The 13049-nt window shown below is 39.7% G+C and overlaps 1 protein-coding gene across 3 annotated transcripts in view; it reads left to right on the forward strand.

Moving 5' to 3' along the window:
* The first annotated feature begins 1009 nt into the window (after positions 1-1009).
* RC3H1 (ring finger and CCCH-type domains 1) overlaps positions 1010-13049 on the forward strand; it is a 108448-nt gene continuing 96408 nt past the window's right edge. For all 3 annotated transcript variants that reach the window (XM_061183093.1, XM_061183091.1, XM_061183092.1), the window contains exon 1: positions 1010-1215. The gene's annotated coding sequence lies outside the window, so the exon portion shown is untranslated. The remainder of the gene's footprint in view (positions 1216-13049) is intronic.

Here is a 13049-nt window from a genome sequence, read left to right on the forward strand (position 1 = left end):
ATGTATGCAATGAAGAAAGGACAGGAAAGCAAAATCTCTGCTCACTTGGCCAGACCTGAAGCAAGGAAAAAAAAAAAAAGTGGGGGGAGGGTGATAATGCACAAGAGTGTTAACGGGGTGCTTACTTGAGGACCATCTCTCTCCTCTATTCTAGACGATTTATTTTGAAATTAGGACTGTATGGTATGAAAAGAATTCCATTTCTCTCCTTTCTTAAAAGCAAGGGTTTGGCTAAACCGAATTATCTTGAAGGGGACTCCCATTTTACCCAAAATGAAAATGGCTTCTTTTCCATAAGGGAGAAGAAACTTCCAATAATCATAAGGTTAGCTTTAAGATCCAATAGCTCTTCTAAGGGCCGAATCTTTTTCCGTCCTGCCCCAGACAGCTCTTAATTGGTCACATAGGCCTGGAGAGACGTTTTGGGGCAGTGAGTGTCCAGGCCTTTGGGCTGTTTACCCCTGCTGGGAGGCTGAACTCTTTGGGGGACTCTGTGAGGGAAATGACTGGGGCAAAGCTGGTGTGATCAAGAACCAGGATAAAACGGGATAAGAACAAATTCTTCTGGGGTGGAGGAGGAGAGATGTGAAAAAGAAACAAGAGCAGAGGGACGAGGCTAAGAGAAGGCCAAGGAGGAGAGGTAAGCGCGGGATTGGATGGAAACGGCAGAAATTTTCCAATTCACCATCTGGCCACTTGCCCGCTGGGCGCCGAGGCGCTGGTGGACCAGTTCTTCTGCTCAGGGGGTGGTGCGCTCTGGGTCCAGGCGGTAAGCGACACCACCCTCCCTCCCGGGCGTTGGTGGCCGGTGACTCAGAGCTTTGCTCCCGCGCCCGCCCCGCCCGTCCGCCCGCTTGCCCCGCCCCCGGAAGGAGGGGCCTCACTCTGGTCTCCGCCCCAGTCTCTGGGGCGGGCCGGAGCCCGAGGAAGAGGAAGGGGACGAGGACAACGAGCGACGGGGCGGAGGAGGAGGAGGAGGAGGAGGAGGAGGAGGAAGAGGAGGCAGACCAACAAGATGGCCCCTGCTGCAGGAGCAGCCTCAGCAGCAGGTGGGAGGCCGGAGGCGGCGCTGGCGGTGGCAGCGGCGGCCGTGGTCCGGCGGCCTGGGACAGAGTCAGAGTCGACGGTGGCATTGGCGGCGGCGGTGGCTGCCGCGGCGGTGGCGACGGCCGCGGGGACTCGGAGCTGAGAGGAGCTGCTGCTCGGACCAGCGCGGTGAGCGAGCGGCAAGCGGCGGCGGCGGCGGCGGCGGCAGCGGCGTGGGGAGCCGGGCGGCTGCGGCCCGGCCTCCGTCGGGAACAATAGGCAGCCGCGGCGGGGCAGGGGCTGTCCTCGGCCGCCCTCGGCTCCTCGGCCGTAGCGTCCGCCCGCCCGGCCTCAGGCCCCGCCGGCGGCCGAGGGGCTTGTCAGTGCCCGGCGTCCTTTAGGCCTCGGGCCTCCGCGTGCCGCCTGGAGGGCCTGCCGGGGTGGGTAGGCCGTGGGGAGTTGCAGACGCCGCCCTGGTCGAGGGGAGGGCGAGGGAGGCTTCGGCCAGAGGGAGGGGGGCCACAGGGCTGCCCAGCCCCGCTGTTCGTCCGAGGGCCTTCGCGGGAGTAGAGTGCGCTCGGGAAATGCTTTTTGGACCCCCAGTCTGTGGGGGTGGGGGAAGTGAGGGCGTCTGTAAACAGGCGCCGCCTGCACCTCAAGGCTGCTCCCTCCTCCTCCCCCTTAAGCACTCCTGTTTCTCGGCCAAGTGGGTTTTACAATGTCTGTTTCCCTGGAGCTACTGCAGATCGAGCCCGATAGTCTTTTTTTTCTTCCTGGCGGCGCTAGGGAGGTTGTGTTTGCAGGTGTTTTTCAAAAAAATTTAAGTGCAGCAACACCAACAATTCTGCCTGGTAAAATGTGATTATCAAGGGATGGAGAGAGATAGAGGGCTGAAGGATGTTCCTCTTTAAACATTTCTAGGCATCAGTTCTCTCGAAACAGTTTTGCCCACGTCCCGGTGAGAGTGGAACTAGGGCTCTTTTGGAACAGTAGATAATGTAACTCTTGACATCCCAGAATAGTCCCTGAAACTGGAAACAAAGCCGCTTGCTGGCAACGCCGAAGACAAATTGTAATGTTTGAATAGAACTTTTTTCTTCAAAGGAACCGTTGTGAATTATTAATGTGCCGCATAAGAAACAATGTTAACTAGCATAAAATGGACCTAATGAAGCATTTTTTCAGGAGACAGAAGAGCTTCGTCTCCAGGCTAGAACTTCTTGTCTTTTTTAATAATTTTCAAAAACTAGGAACAACTGTTCTGTATTGAATGTTTAGGCTGAAAAAGAGACGGCTCCTCATTATAGTTGCCCTGCATAGTGATTTCTGAAACTTCAACAGTTAACTACTATTTCTTCTAAACTTAATTTCTCAAGACATCTACCATGTACTTTTCCAAGTGAAGGGGAAAATTATCCAAGTTATTTCTATGTCAGTCTCTATACGTATGGAGAATTTATATTAAAATTGTTTGGATGTCTCCAAAAGACCGCTTTCCACTATTTAATATTAAATTGCGTGGTCCATCTAGTTCGTGTTCTTAAAAGGACCTGTGCTGGGCAGAGAAAATGCCAGTTAATATCTTTCACCCATTTTTAAGGTGAATTTCTAATGAGAATTGTCCATATCTGTTGTAATTCAGAGCATTTTCAGGTTATATGAAGTTTAATGAGAGGCACTGGGCCTTGGTTCTTCCACAAGAGTTGACAGTAAATAGACTAGAAATTGAATAAACCTGGAGGTTGGACTGTTTTATTGTTGCTTAGGATTGAAGTATAATGGATGAATATGAATGACTTTCATTTTAAGCCTAGTATAAATAATGTGGATGTTTTGACTTTTTAGCTAGTGGGGAAAGAACAACTTTCACATGGCTTCTGCTGATGTGAATTTTCTGGGAATAAATTTCAAAAGGGGCTTTTTTTTTAAGTGTTCAAAGTCATGATTTAATCAATCAATTTTTTTTGCTGAATTTTGTTAGGTTGGTACAGAATGCAAGTGAACTCTATCTCATAATGATACTTAAAATTATCTGTGACTCTAAACCTATTAGAACAATTGTAGTAACGTATGAATTTGTAAGTGGTCAATGTGCTTTGTTGTGAAAACAAATCTTATGTTGTGTCAAGGACTAATGTGCCTCATCATTTTCCTAAAAACAAAGATTTTTAAGTGTTAAGGTTTTGTGTTTGAAATTAGATGCTGACCCAGCAGTCATTGAGTCTGGGTCCCAATTTATGCTTGATATAGAATTCTGTTTTTATTTGTGTCAGGCTGTTTTAAGATGTGATCCCTCAATTGTTATGTCTTCAATATCAGTGTTTATTCCGATTATGTCAGTTCAGATTTTCTCAAGTAATATTTAAGAATTTCCTTCCAAGAAGTTTTGGGACCATAGCTTAAAAATTAGATTTGTATTTTCTCAGTAATATTAAAAGTTAATATATGTTTGTTTCGTTTGGAGAAATTTGAAAGGGTTTTTTTTTGTACATAAAAAATTTAAAATAACAGTTTTTCAAAGCACATTTGTTAAATGAGTAAATGAGTAAAAATATTCTCATTTATTCCTCCTAATTAGTCTGTAATATAGGAAGAATCTGAGGCTTAGGCGAAGCTAAGTAGCTATAACTAGCAAAAAGGCCGCTTAATTAATAGGTAAAAAAGCTTACTCAAACCGAAGTCTTGTGACACACATTAGATGCTTTACTATTGCTACTGCTGCCATATGTCCCAAGGTTAAACTTTGAAGCATCTCCTGTATTGACGGATTCCTTTTTTTTTAAAAACCATGAACTGTGTTTTGTAATACTGTGCTTGCCTTTAGCTCTAATATCTTTTCTATTATCATTATTTGTACACGGCCAAATTATTCACTTATAAGTTTGAGAACGTATTTACTCGTGTGAATTACCAAAGACGCACTTATATTTGCTTTTAGCAGATCTGAATGCCGTAAATATAGAAACTCATATCGTTTACATAGGACAAATTTGTGGTATTGCTGTAATTGTTTCATGGCTTTAATTTGTTATATAAGCAGTTAACTAAGTTGTGCCTTTGAAATAAATACTTAATGAAAGTTTTATTTTTTTATTTTATTTTTTATTTTTTTAATAAATTTATTTATTTATTTTTGGCTGCGTTTGGTCTTCATTGCTGCACGCAGGCTTTCTCTAGTTGCGGTGAGCAGGGGCTACTCTTCGTTGCAGTGTGTGGGCTTCTCATTGTGGTGGCTTCTCGTTGTGGAGCACGGGCTCCAGTAGTTGTGGCACGCGGGCTCAGTAGTTGTGGCTCGCGAGCTCTAGAGCACAGGCTCAGTAGTTGTAACGCATGGGCTTAGTTGCTCTGCGGCATGTGGGATCTTCCTGGACCAGGGCTCGAACCCGCATCCCCTACATTGGCAAGCAGATTTTTAACCACTGCGCCACCAGGGAAGTCCCTTAGGGAAGTTTAAAAATGACTTTAGTAACATTCGGTAGTGTTAAAGTCAGGTCAGCTAACATTTGGAATTCTTCATTTATAATTTTTTAAAGCCATAGACCATTTAGAATTCTGCAGTGTTTTTTATCTCCAGATATTAGAGCTTGAAATGGAGTTCGGTGGGGTCTAATCAGTCCAGTCTTACATATATCTTGCCAATGGTTGGCACCCAGTAAAGTGAAGAATAAACTGATAAGTGATCCTTGTTTGGTGGACACTTCAGAGCAGGATGTTCCTTGGCAGGGTATACTGACCTGGTTTAGCTTTGGCTATGTCCATGCTCAGGAGTTGAGGTATTCTTTGGGATTGGATTCAAGTGGATTTAAATTCTCAGATTGACCTGCATCAGAACAGTCACAGATTTCAAAATCAGCCTGTTCGTTAGGATCTTCTTTAAGATCGCCGCCTTTTTTGTTTAATCCTGGAGTCTAGACTGGATTTGGACTAGCCTTGGAGGTTATAGCATAATATTAATTTTGTCAGCCATTTATATAAAGGAATTTTTCTTACTCCAAAGTTTCTTAATGTTGATTCTGTACATTTTCTCTTTTTAAAAATATTTATTTATTTATTTTTATTTGGTTGCGCCGGGTCTTAGTTGTGGCATGCGAACTCTTAGTTGCAGCATGCATGTGGGATCTAGTTCCCTGAGCAGGGTTCGAACCCCGGCCCCCTGCATTGGGAGCATGGAGTCTTAACCACTGCACCACCAGGGAAGTCCCGATTCTATACATTTTGAAGTGTGAAGTTTACTTAATCTGCAGTGATGTTGCGCTACATCCCCAAGACAGTTAGCTTTAGCATATTTATTTATATCCATTATTGGTCAGATTTGTGTCTGTTTACTTCTTATATTCTTATTTACTCTTTATGTAATGTTAGACATTTCTTATCAGTTCACAATATTTTCCTGATTGAGGTTTGAGAAAAGAATTCTAGTAAAAAATTTGAGTTCATCTTACATGCACAGTTGAACTGACTCAAATTATGTTCTGCCCTAGAGGAATAAATGTTTTAAGGTTCATTTATATTTATTTGAGATTATTTATAAAGGTATGTTTGATGTTTGTCAAGCATTTTAGCACTGATATCAGTACACACCCATTACTGTGCATATATGGTAATAATTTAGTTCGTAATGCGTTTTTTTCTAAATATCTCCAAGATCTAAATAGCGTTTGAATGTGGTAGCAATGTTTTTGAAGAAGAGTTCTACAGTGGTCTATATATCTTAACATAAATTTTTTTTTAAATAGAGGTTTAAATTGCATAACATAAAATTAACCATTTTAAAGTAAACAGTTCAGTGGCAGTACATTCACAGTGTTGTGCAACCACTACCTTTAGTTCCAAAACATTTTATCACCCCAAAAGGAAACTCTTGTGCCCATTGAGCAGTTACTCCCCATCCCCCTCTCCCCCAGTCCCTGGCAACCACCATTCTACTTTCTGTCTTTATGAATATTACATAAAATGATTTTGAGCCAAGATTGAGCAAGAGTGCTATGTATAATTGAAATTGCAGGAAAAAATTTTGGGATATGATTGTTAGGAATCAAAAACCACCTCATTCTTTACATTCTTCTCTAAGTACAGTAGGCATGCTGCCAGGGATTCTTTATGGAAGAAAAGTTGGAAGTCACAGCAGTTCGAACTTTTCATCTTGATCACTCCAAAGAAGTTGTACTTAAGCTCTCAGACTCATTAGTATTTCCTCGTTGAGTTGTGAGAATTAACTAAGTTTTAATGTTCTATACAAATGTGAGCAATGAATAGTCTTATCTACAGCTTGTTTGGCTTTTGTTTTTTCTTAATATATAGAAGAAACTTGGAATATTAATAGACAAGGACTTATATGAAGTTATATTAGAAAATGATTGTTAGATTGAAACTCTTTAATCTGTGTGAATCTAACTTTATTACTTTTTTTTAAATTAATTAATTTATTTTTGGCTCCGTTGGGTCTCAGTTGCGGCACACAGGAATCTTTTGTTGTGGCACACGGGCTTCTCTTTAGCTTTGGCACGTGGGTTTCTCTCTAGCTGTGGCATGCGGGCTCCAGAGCACACTGGCTCAGTAGTCGTGGCACGTGGGCTCCAGAGTGCACGGGCTCTCTAGTTGTGGTGCATGGCCTCTCTAGTTGTGGTGCATGGGCTCTAGAGCACGTGGGCTCTGTAGTTGCAGCGCGTGGGCTTAGTTGCCCCTTGTCATGTGGGATGTTAGTTCCCCGACCAGAGAGCGAACCTGCATCCCCTGCATTGGAAGGCGGATTCTTAACCACTGGACCACCAGGAAAGTCCCCTAACTTTATTACTTTTATTCAGCTAATCTTTGAGGCTGTTTAGAGTTATGATTTGTCAGACACTCTGCTTGTTGAATAAATCTTTGAAACCTTGGTCTTGGCTCTATACCTGACTCCCTCCAAAAACATAGACACTGTTACAGAAGCAATTGGTTTGTAGCTTTTTAAAATTGTTTGTTTGATTGAGGGAGAAAATAAACAGGCTTTTTTTCTTTCAGCTTTGACTTAAATTCAAAATTAGGTACTTCCCCTAATTAAATTTAAATCTTAACAATTAAGGTGAGAAGTGAAATACAGATTTTATGTTACTGTTAAAGATTTGTAATGGTTTACAGATACAGAAGCTCTAAGTTGGGAAGAAGAATTTAAATTTTGATACTAATTTCCCCCCTTTTAGGAAAATTTTATTTAACTATTAAATTTAGTTATAAGAACAACTTAAAAAGTGATGAAAAGAATTATAACGAATATTTAGAACTCAATGCAGTAAAATTCCTGCTTTTCTTTAATAGTGACTTTTTTCAGGAAATATCAACTGTAAATATTTCTATGTTTATATACATCTGATTAATCTTTAATAGTAGCATTTATTAGAAGGCTAGTGTACTAAATTAATACATTTAATCATAAAATAACATCTTTAAATGAGGTTAAGTTTAGAGATCTATGCTTGAAAATATGGTTTAGTGGAACATTTGTGAATGAAACAGGATCATTATATTCTTAGCTTTATTATAGAACAGTATATCATCTAACCTGATCCCAGTTGAGAATAAGTAGACAAAAAGACCTTTATCACAAAGTTAATGAACTAAATCATCTACACTAAGGAACTGGCTTAGAACCTCTCTTGCTCTGTACATAATTCTAAGAAGTTTGATATTTTCACAGCAGAATTTAATCTGCTGTTTTCTAATTTCACAGCAGATTAAAACATGCAAATTAGATGTGGGAGTAAAGGTACTCTAGGTAATATGGACAGCAAGAAGGATAATGAGGTAAAAATAACATTAGCATGGGGCAGTTTAATGCAGGGCCACTTTTTTAGACTCTGAGTATATCATTAATTAATTACTGTATTCTGCTATATAACCTGTTGTTCCTGATGATAGATTCATTGTGGGAAAATTCGCTTTTTTTTTTTTTTTTTTTTTTTTTTTTAATTTATGGCTGTGTTGGGTCTTCGTTTCTCTGCGAGGGCTTTCTCTAGTTGCGGCAAGTGGGGGCCACTCTTCATCGCGGTGCGCGGACCTCTCACTATCGTGGCCTCTTGTTGCGGAGCACAGGCTCCCAGACACGCAGGCTCAGTAATTGTGGCTCACGGGCCTAGTTGCTCCGCGGCATGTGGGATCTTCCCAGACCAGGGCTCGAACCCGTGTCCCATTGGCAGGCAGATTCTCAACCACTGCGCCACCAGGGAAGCCCTCACTTATGTTTTTGATTTTGGGAGTCATAAAACTATGTATAGAATATATTAGAACATACACTTTGGAGTCAGATGTATCTAAGCTCCCATCTTTTGTCACATAAGCTTTATGATTCTTCATCTCTAAAAACAGAAATGGTAATATCTTCTTTTAAAGGATTGTTTTGTAATTTAAATGAGTTAGCATATATCTATAGTATAGCACCCATTCAATAAATGTTGTTTTCTTCCTTAAATTTTGTTTAACAAAAATCACTTTAGAAAGATATTTATCTAGAATATTTGAAAATTTTCTGCTGTCAAATGTTAGTATTCAAGATACAAATAAACTGTGTATTTATGGAGTTGGTGGTCAGAAATGAAATACCATTCTCATTTTCTTTCCACATCAGTCTTTCATTAATATGGACCTGTGCTGTTTAATATCAGCCACTAGCTACATGTGACTACTTAAATTTAAAATTTTTAATGGACTTTTTTTTTTTAAAGCAGTGTGCTTTCTTTTTTTTTTTTTAATTATTTCATTTAGTTTTGGCAGCGTTGGGTCTTTGTTGCTGCGTGCGGGCTTTCTCTAGTTGTGGCGAGCGGGGGCTACTCTTCGTTGCGGTGCGTGGACTTCTCATTGCAGTGGCTTCTCTTGTTGTAGAGCACGGGCTCTAGGCCTGCGGGCTTCAGCAGTTGTGGCACGTGGGCTCAGTAGTTGTGGCTCGTGGGCTCTAGAGTACAGGCTCAGTAGTTGTGGCACACGGGCTTAGTTGCTCCGCGGCATGTGGGATCTTCCCGGACCAGGGCTTGAACCCGTGTCCCCTGCATTGGCAGGCGGATTCTTAACCACTGCGCCACCAGGGAAGTCCTTTAATGGACTTTTTTTAAGAGCAGTTTTAGGTTTATAGAAAATTGCACTGAAGGTATAATTTCCATATGTACCTTCCCCCACAGTTATTTCTGTTAACATCTTACATTTGTTATAATTGATAAACCAATATTGACAAATTATTAACTAAAGTCCATAGTTTACATTACGGTTCACTCTTTGTGTTGTACAGTTCTGTGGGTGAGATTGTCTTCTTTCACTTAACAACGTACATTTAAGGTTCTTCCATGTCTCTCTCTGACTTGATAGCGCATTTCTTTTTTTTTTTTTTTTAATTTTTTATTTTTATTTTCATTTATTTATGGCTGTGTTGGGTTTTCGTTTCTGCGCGAGGGCTTTCTCCAGTTGCAGCAAGCGGGGGCCACTCTTCATCGCGGTGCGCGGGCCTCTCACTGCCGCAGCCTCTCTTCTTGCGGAGCGCAGGCTCAGCAATTGTGGCTCACGGGCCCAGTTGCTCCGCGGCATGTGGGATCTTCCCAGACCAGGGCCCGAACCCGTGTCCCCTGCATTGGCAGGCAGACTCTCAACCACTGCGCCACCAGGGAAGCCCCTCATTTCTTTTTATTGCTGAATAGTACTCTGTTGTATGGATAAATTTAAGTTTTAATTAATTAAAATCAAAATTTTAAATTTAGTTCCTCAGTTGCACCAGCCACATTTCAGGGGCTCAATAGCCACATGTGGCTAGTGGCTACCATATTGGAAAATGCAGATATAGCACATTTCCATCATCTCAGGAAGTTCTATTGAAGAATGCTGATATAAACCAAAGTCCGGTTCTCCATTTATATTCACTCTCACAGAGAACTTACCATTTGCATGGCCTCAATTTGTCCTAAGCCTACCTTTTCAATGTTTTTGCTTGTGCTGCCAGCAATCCTAAACTTGACATAATTTAAAATCCTTTACTCCCCCCAAAGAATCAGCCTTTCCAGATGCTGTCCATTATAATACGGTTTCTTATCAGGGCATCATCTTTTACTCCACTCTTCTTGTCCCTAAAATCTGGAGTCATCTTTTTCTTTCTTATTTTTTCTCTAAACCTTTTGAATATTTATCAAAGATAAACAGGTCTCAGAGCTAATAACTGTCAGAGTTGAGATTAGAATCTAGAACTCCTTTTTCTAGTTCTCTCTTGGGATCTCCACTAGTTGGGGTTGCTTTTACAATTAATTTTAAAGTTGCGGTCACTTTTGAAGAGATTATTGGGGACTGTTTGATTATGTACTATGTAATTTAAAATATAAATCAAAACTATAGAGGCTCTAGCTATAGATTTAATAAATACTAATGTACTCATTCTTTAAAAAATTAGAACTTGAAGAAGTTTATCTTATTTCTTATCTTAAATAAGAAATTTATCTTATTTCTCTATAATTCAGTTATTATGGAAAAATATTTTTTCTTCTGTGTGTGATCCACTTTACATAATAAAAATTAATTACCTGTACTAATATGAATTGCCTGGTAAGGGTGAATAGAATTTAACTGAACAGTGTTGCCATCCAGAATTCTCTATTGGTACTGATTTACATTTGTATTCTATTCAAATACTTTGTAAAATCCAATTTGGTTACCACATGAACTTGTACCTTCTTAAACATTCTTTAAATTATCATGTTAAAGTTTCCAGAGCTCTTTTGCCTTTCTTTTGGGGTAAGCTTTACCTCTACTTTTGCTGAAAACAGCTATACTGTGTAAGGTCTTGATTTGATCTTCTCTGTATACTGGTTATGCTTGCTCAAAAGTTCATTTTTGTGGAGACATTCTGTTAAAGAGTAGTAGTCTTCCATGTTTAAGTACTGTATTAAAAAAAAAAAAGCCTGAATTTTAAACTTCATTTTGAAATGCTTTCCCTATAATTACTGCTCTTAAAACCCATGTTTTATATGTCAGCTTTTACATTAATTACTGTTTTGATTAAAACTGTCACTCTTTGCTCGAATCTGTCCTCTCTTTAAATTTATTAAAAACTTTTGTAAAACATAAGGCTCTCCTTATATTTAGAAAAGTTGAGTTATGAGTTATCTGAGTCAATTTTTTCAGAAATGTCATTTTATTATGTAGGTTTGCAGTTGACAAAATCTGCTCATAAGGGCACAAAAGTTCCTTCCAATATATTCTCTTTCTACTGCATTAGAAGAAATGAGGGCAGGAGAGAGAGAGGGTTTTTTGAAATAAGAAAATCCTTAGAGTAGAAAATGTAATATTTAAATCTCTTTAAAAGCATGTAAGAGTAACTTAGAATATCACAAAGCTTAGAACAGTTAATGTCATGAAAGCATCTTTGAATATTGAAGTTGTAGTACCTATTCCCATAGTGACGTGCATTATTTAATTCATTGTTCTCAGAGTGTTAAAACTTTAAGCGTCTTAAGTGTATCATGACAAAATGGTGAGGGGCAGAGGGGAAAGAATGGGCGGGGAGCAAAATCCTGTCAATAGAATCTCCATTTTTGAGAGAGATTTCAGGTTCACTTGTTGATTTTTTTTTTTTTTTTAGTATTTTTTGTTTTTAAAAGACTTGGTTGGTTGGTTGATTTGTTTGTTTTAGAGTAGTCTTAGGTTCACAGTAAAATTGAGAGGAAGGTACGAAGATTTCCCGCATACTCAGCTGCCTCCACACATGCATAGCCACCCTTATTATCAACATCCACCACCAGAGTGGTACGTTAATTACAATTGATGAACTTACATTGATGCTTAAAGTCCATAGTTTGTATTAGGGTTCACTCTCGGTGTTATACATTCTGTGATTTGCACAAATGTATAATGACAGGTATCTGTTATTATAGTATCATACAGAATATTTTCTTTGGTTTAAAAATCCTCTTTGCTCTGCGTATTCATCCTTCCTCACCCCAGCTTCTAGCATCCACTGATCTTTTTATTGTCTCCATAGTTTTGCCTTTTCCAAAGTGTCCTATAGTTGGAATCATATAATATGCATTTAAGTTTCTTCCATGTCTTTTCGTGACTTGATAGCTCATTTATTTTTTAGTACTGAATGATATTCCATTGTCTGGTTGTACCACAGTTGTACCACTGGTGGACATCTTGGTTTGTTGCTTCCAAGTTTTACAGTTATGAATAAAACTGCTATAAATATCCATGTGCAGGTTTTTGTGTAGGTACAAGTTTTCAGCTCCTTTGAGTAAATATCAAGGAGAGTGATTGCTGGATCGTATGGTAAGAGTATGTTTAGTTTTGTAAGACAATGCCAAACTGTTTTTCAAAGTGGTTGCCCGATTTTGCATTCCTATCTGCAATGAATGAGAGTTCCTGTTGGGTCCACATCTTTGTCAACATTTGGTGTTGTCCGTGTTCCAAATTTTGGCCATTCTAATAGTGTGTAGTGGTATCACATTGTTTTAATTTGCATGTCCCTGATAACATATGATGTGGAGCATCTTTTTATATGTTTATGTGGAATATATAATATTGTATAGTTGGACTCATGCAATACGTAGCCTTTTCAGATTAGTTTCTTTATCCTTATCTTTTTAATCTGTCACTTCACTTTTAGCTTTACCTCGCTTATAGGTAGTTTTAAGAATGTGGTTAATTTTGGAAACGTACTATTTTCTTTTTTTTTTTTAATCAGTCATCAATTTTATACACATCAGCGTATACATGTCAATCCCAATCGCCCAATTCAGCACACCACCATCCCCACCCCACCGCGGTTTTCCACCCTTGGTGTCCATACGTTTGTTCTCTACATCTGTGTCTCAACTTCTGCCCTGCAAACCGGTTCATCTGAACCATTTTTCTAGGTTCCACATACATGCGTTAATATACGATATTTGTTTTTCTCTTTCTGACTTATTTCACTTTGTATGACAGTCTCCAGATGTATCCATGTCTCAAGAAATGACTCAATTTCGTTCCTTTTTATGGCTGAGTAATATTCCATTGTATATATGTACCACAACTTCTTT

Source organism: Eubalaena glacialis, chromosome 3 (genome assembly GCF_028564815.1).
Source record: "Eubalaena glacialis isolate mEubGla1 chromosome 3, mEubGla1.1.hap2.+ XY, whole genome shotgun sequence".
Lineage (NCBI taxonomy): Eukaryota > Metazoa > Chordata > Mammalia > Artiodactyla > Balaenidae > Eubalaena > Eubalaena glacialis.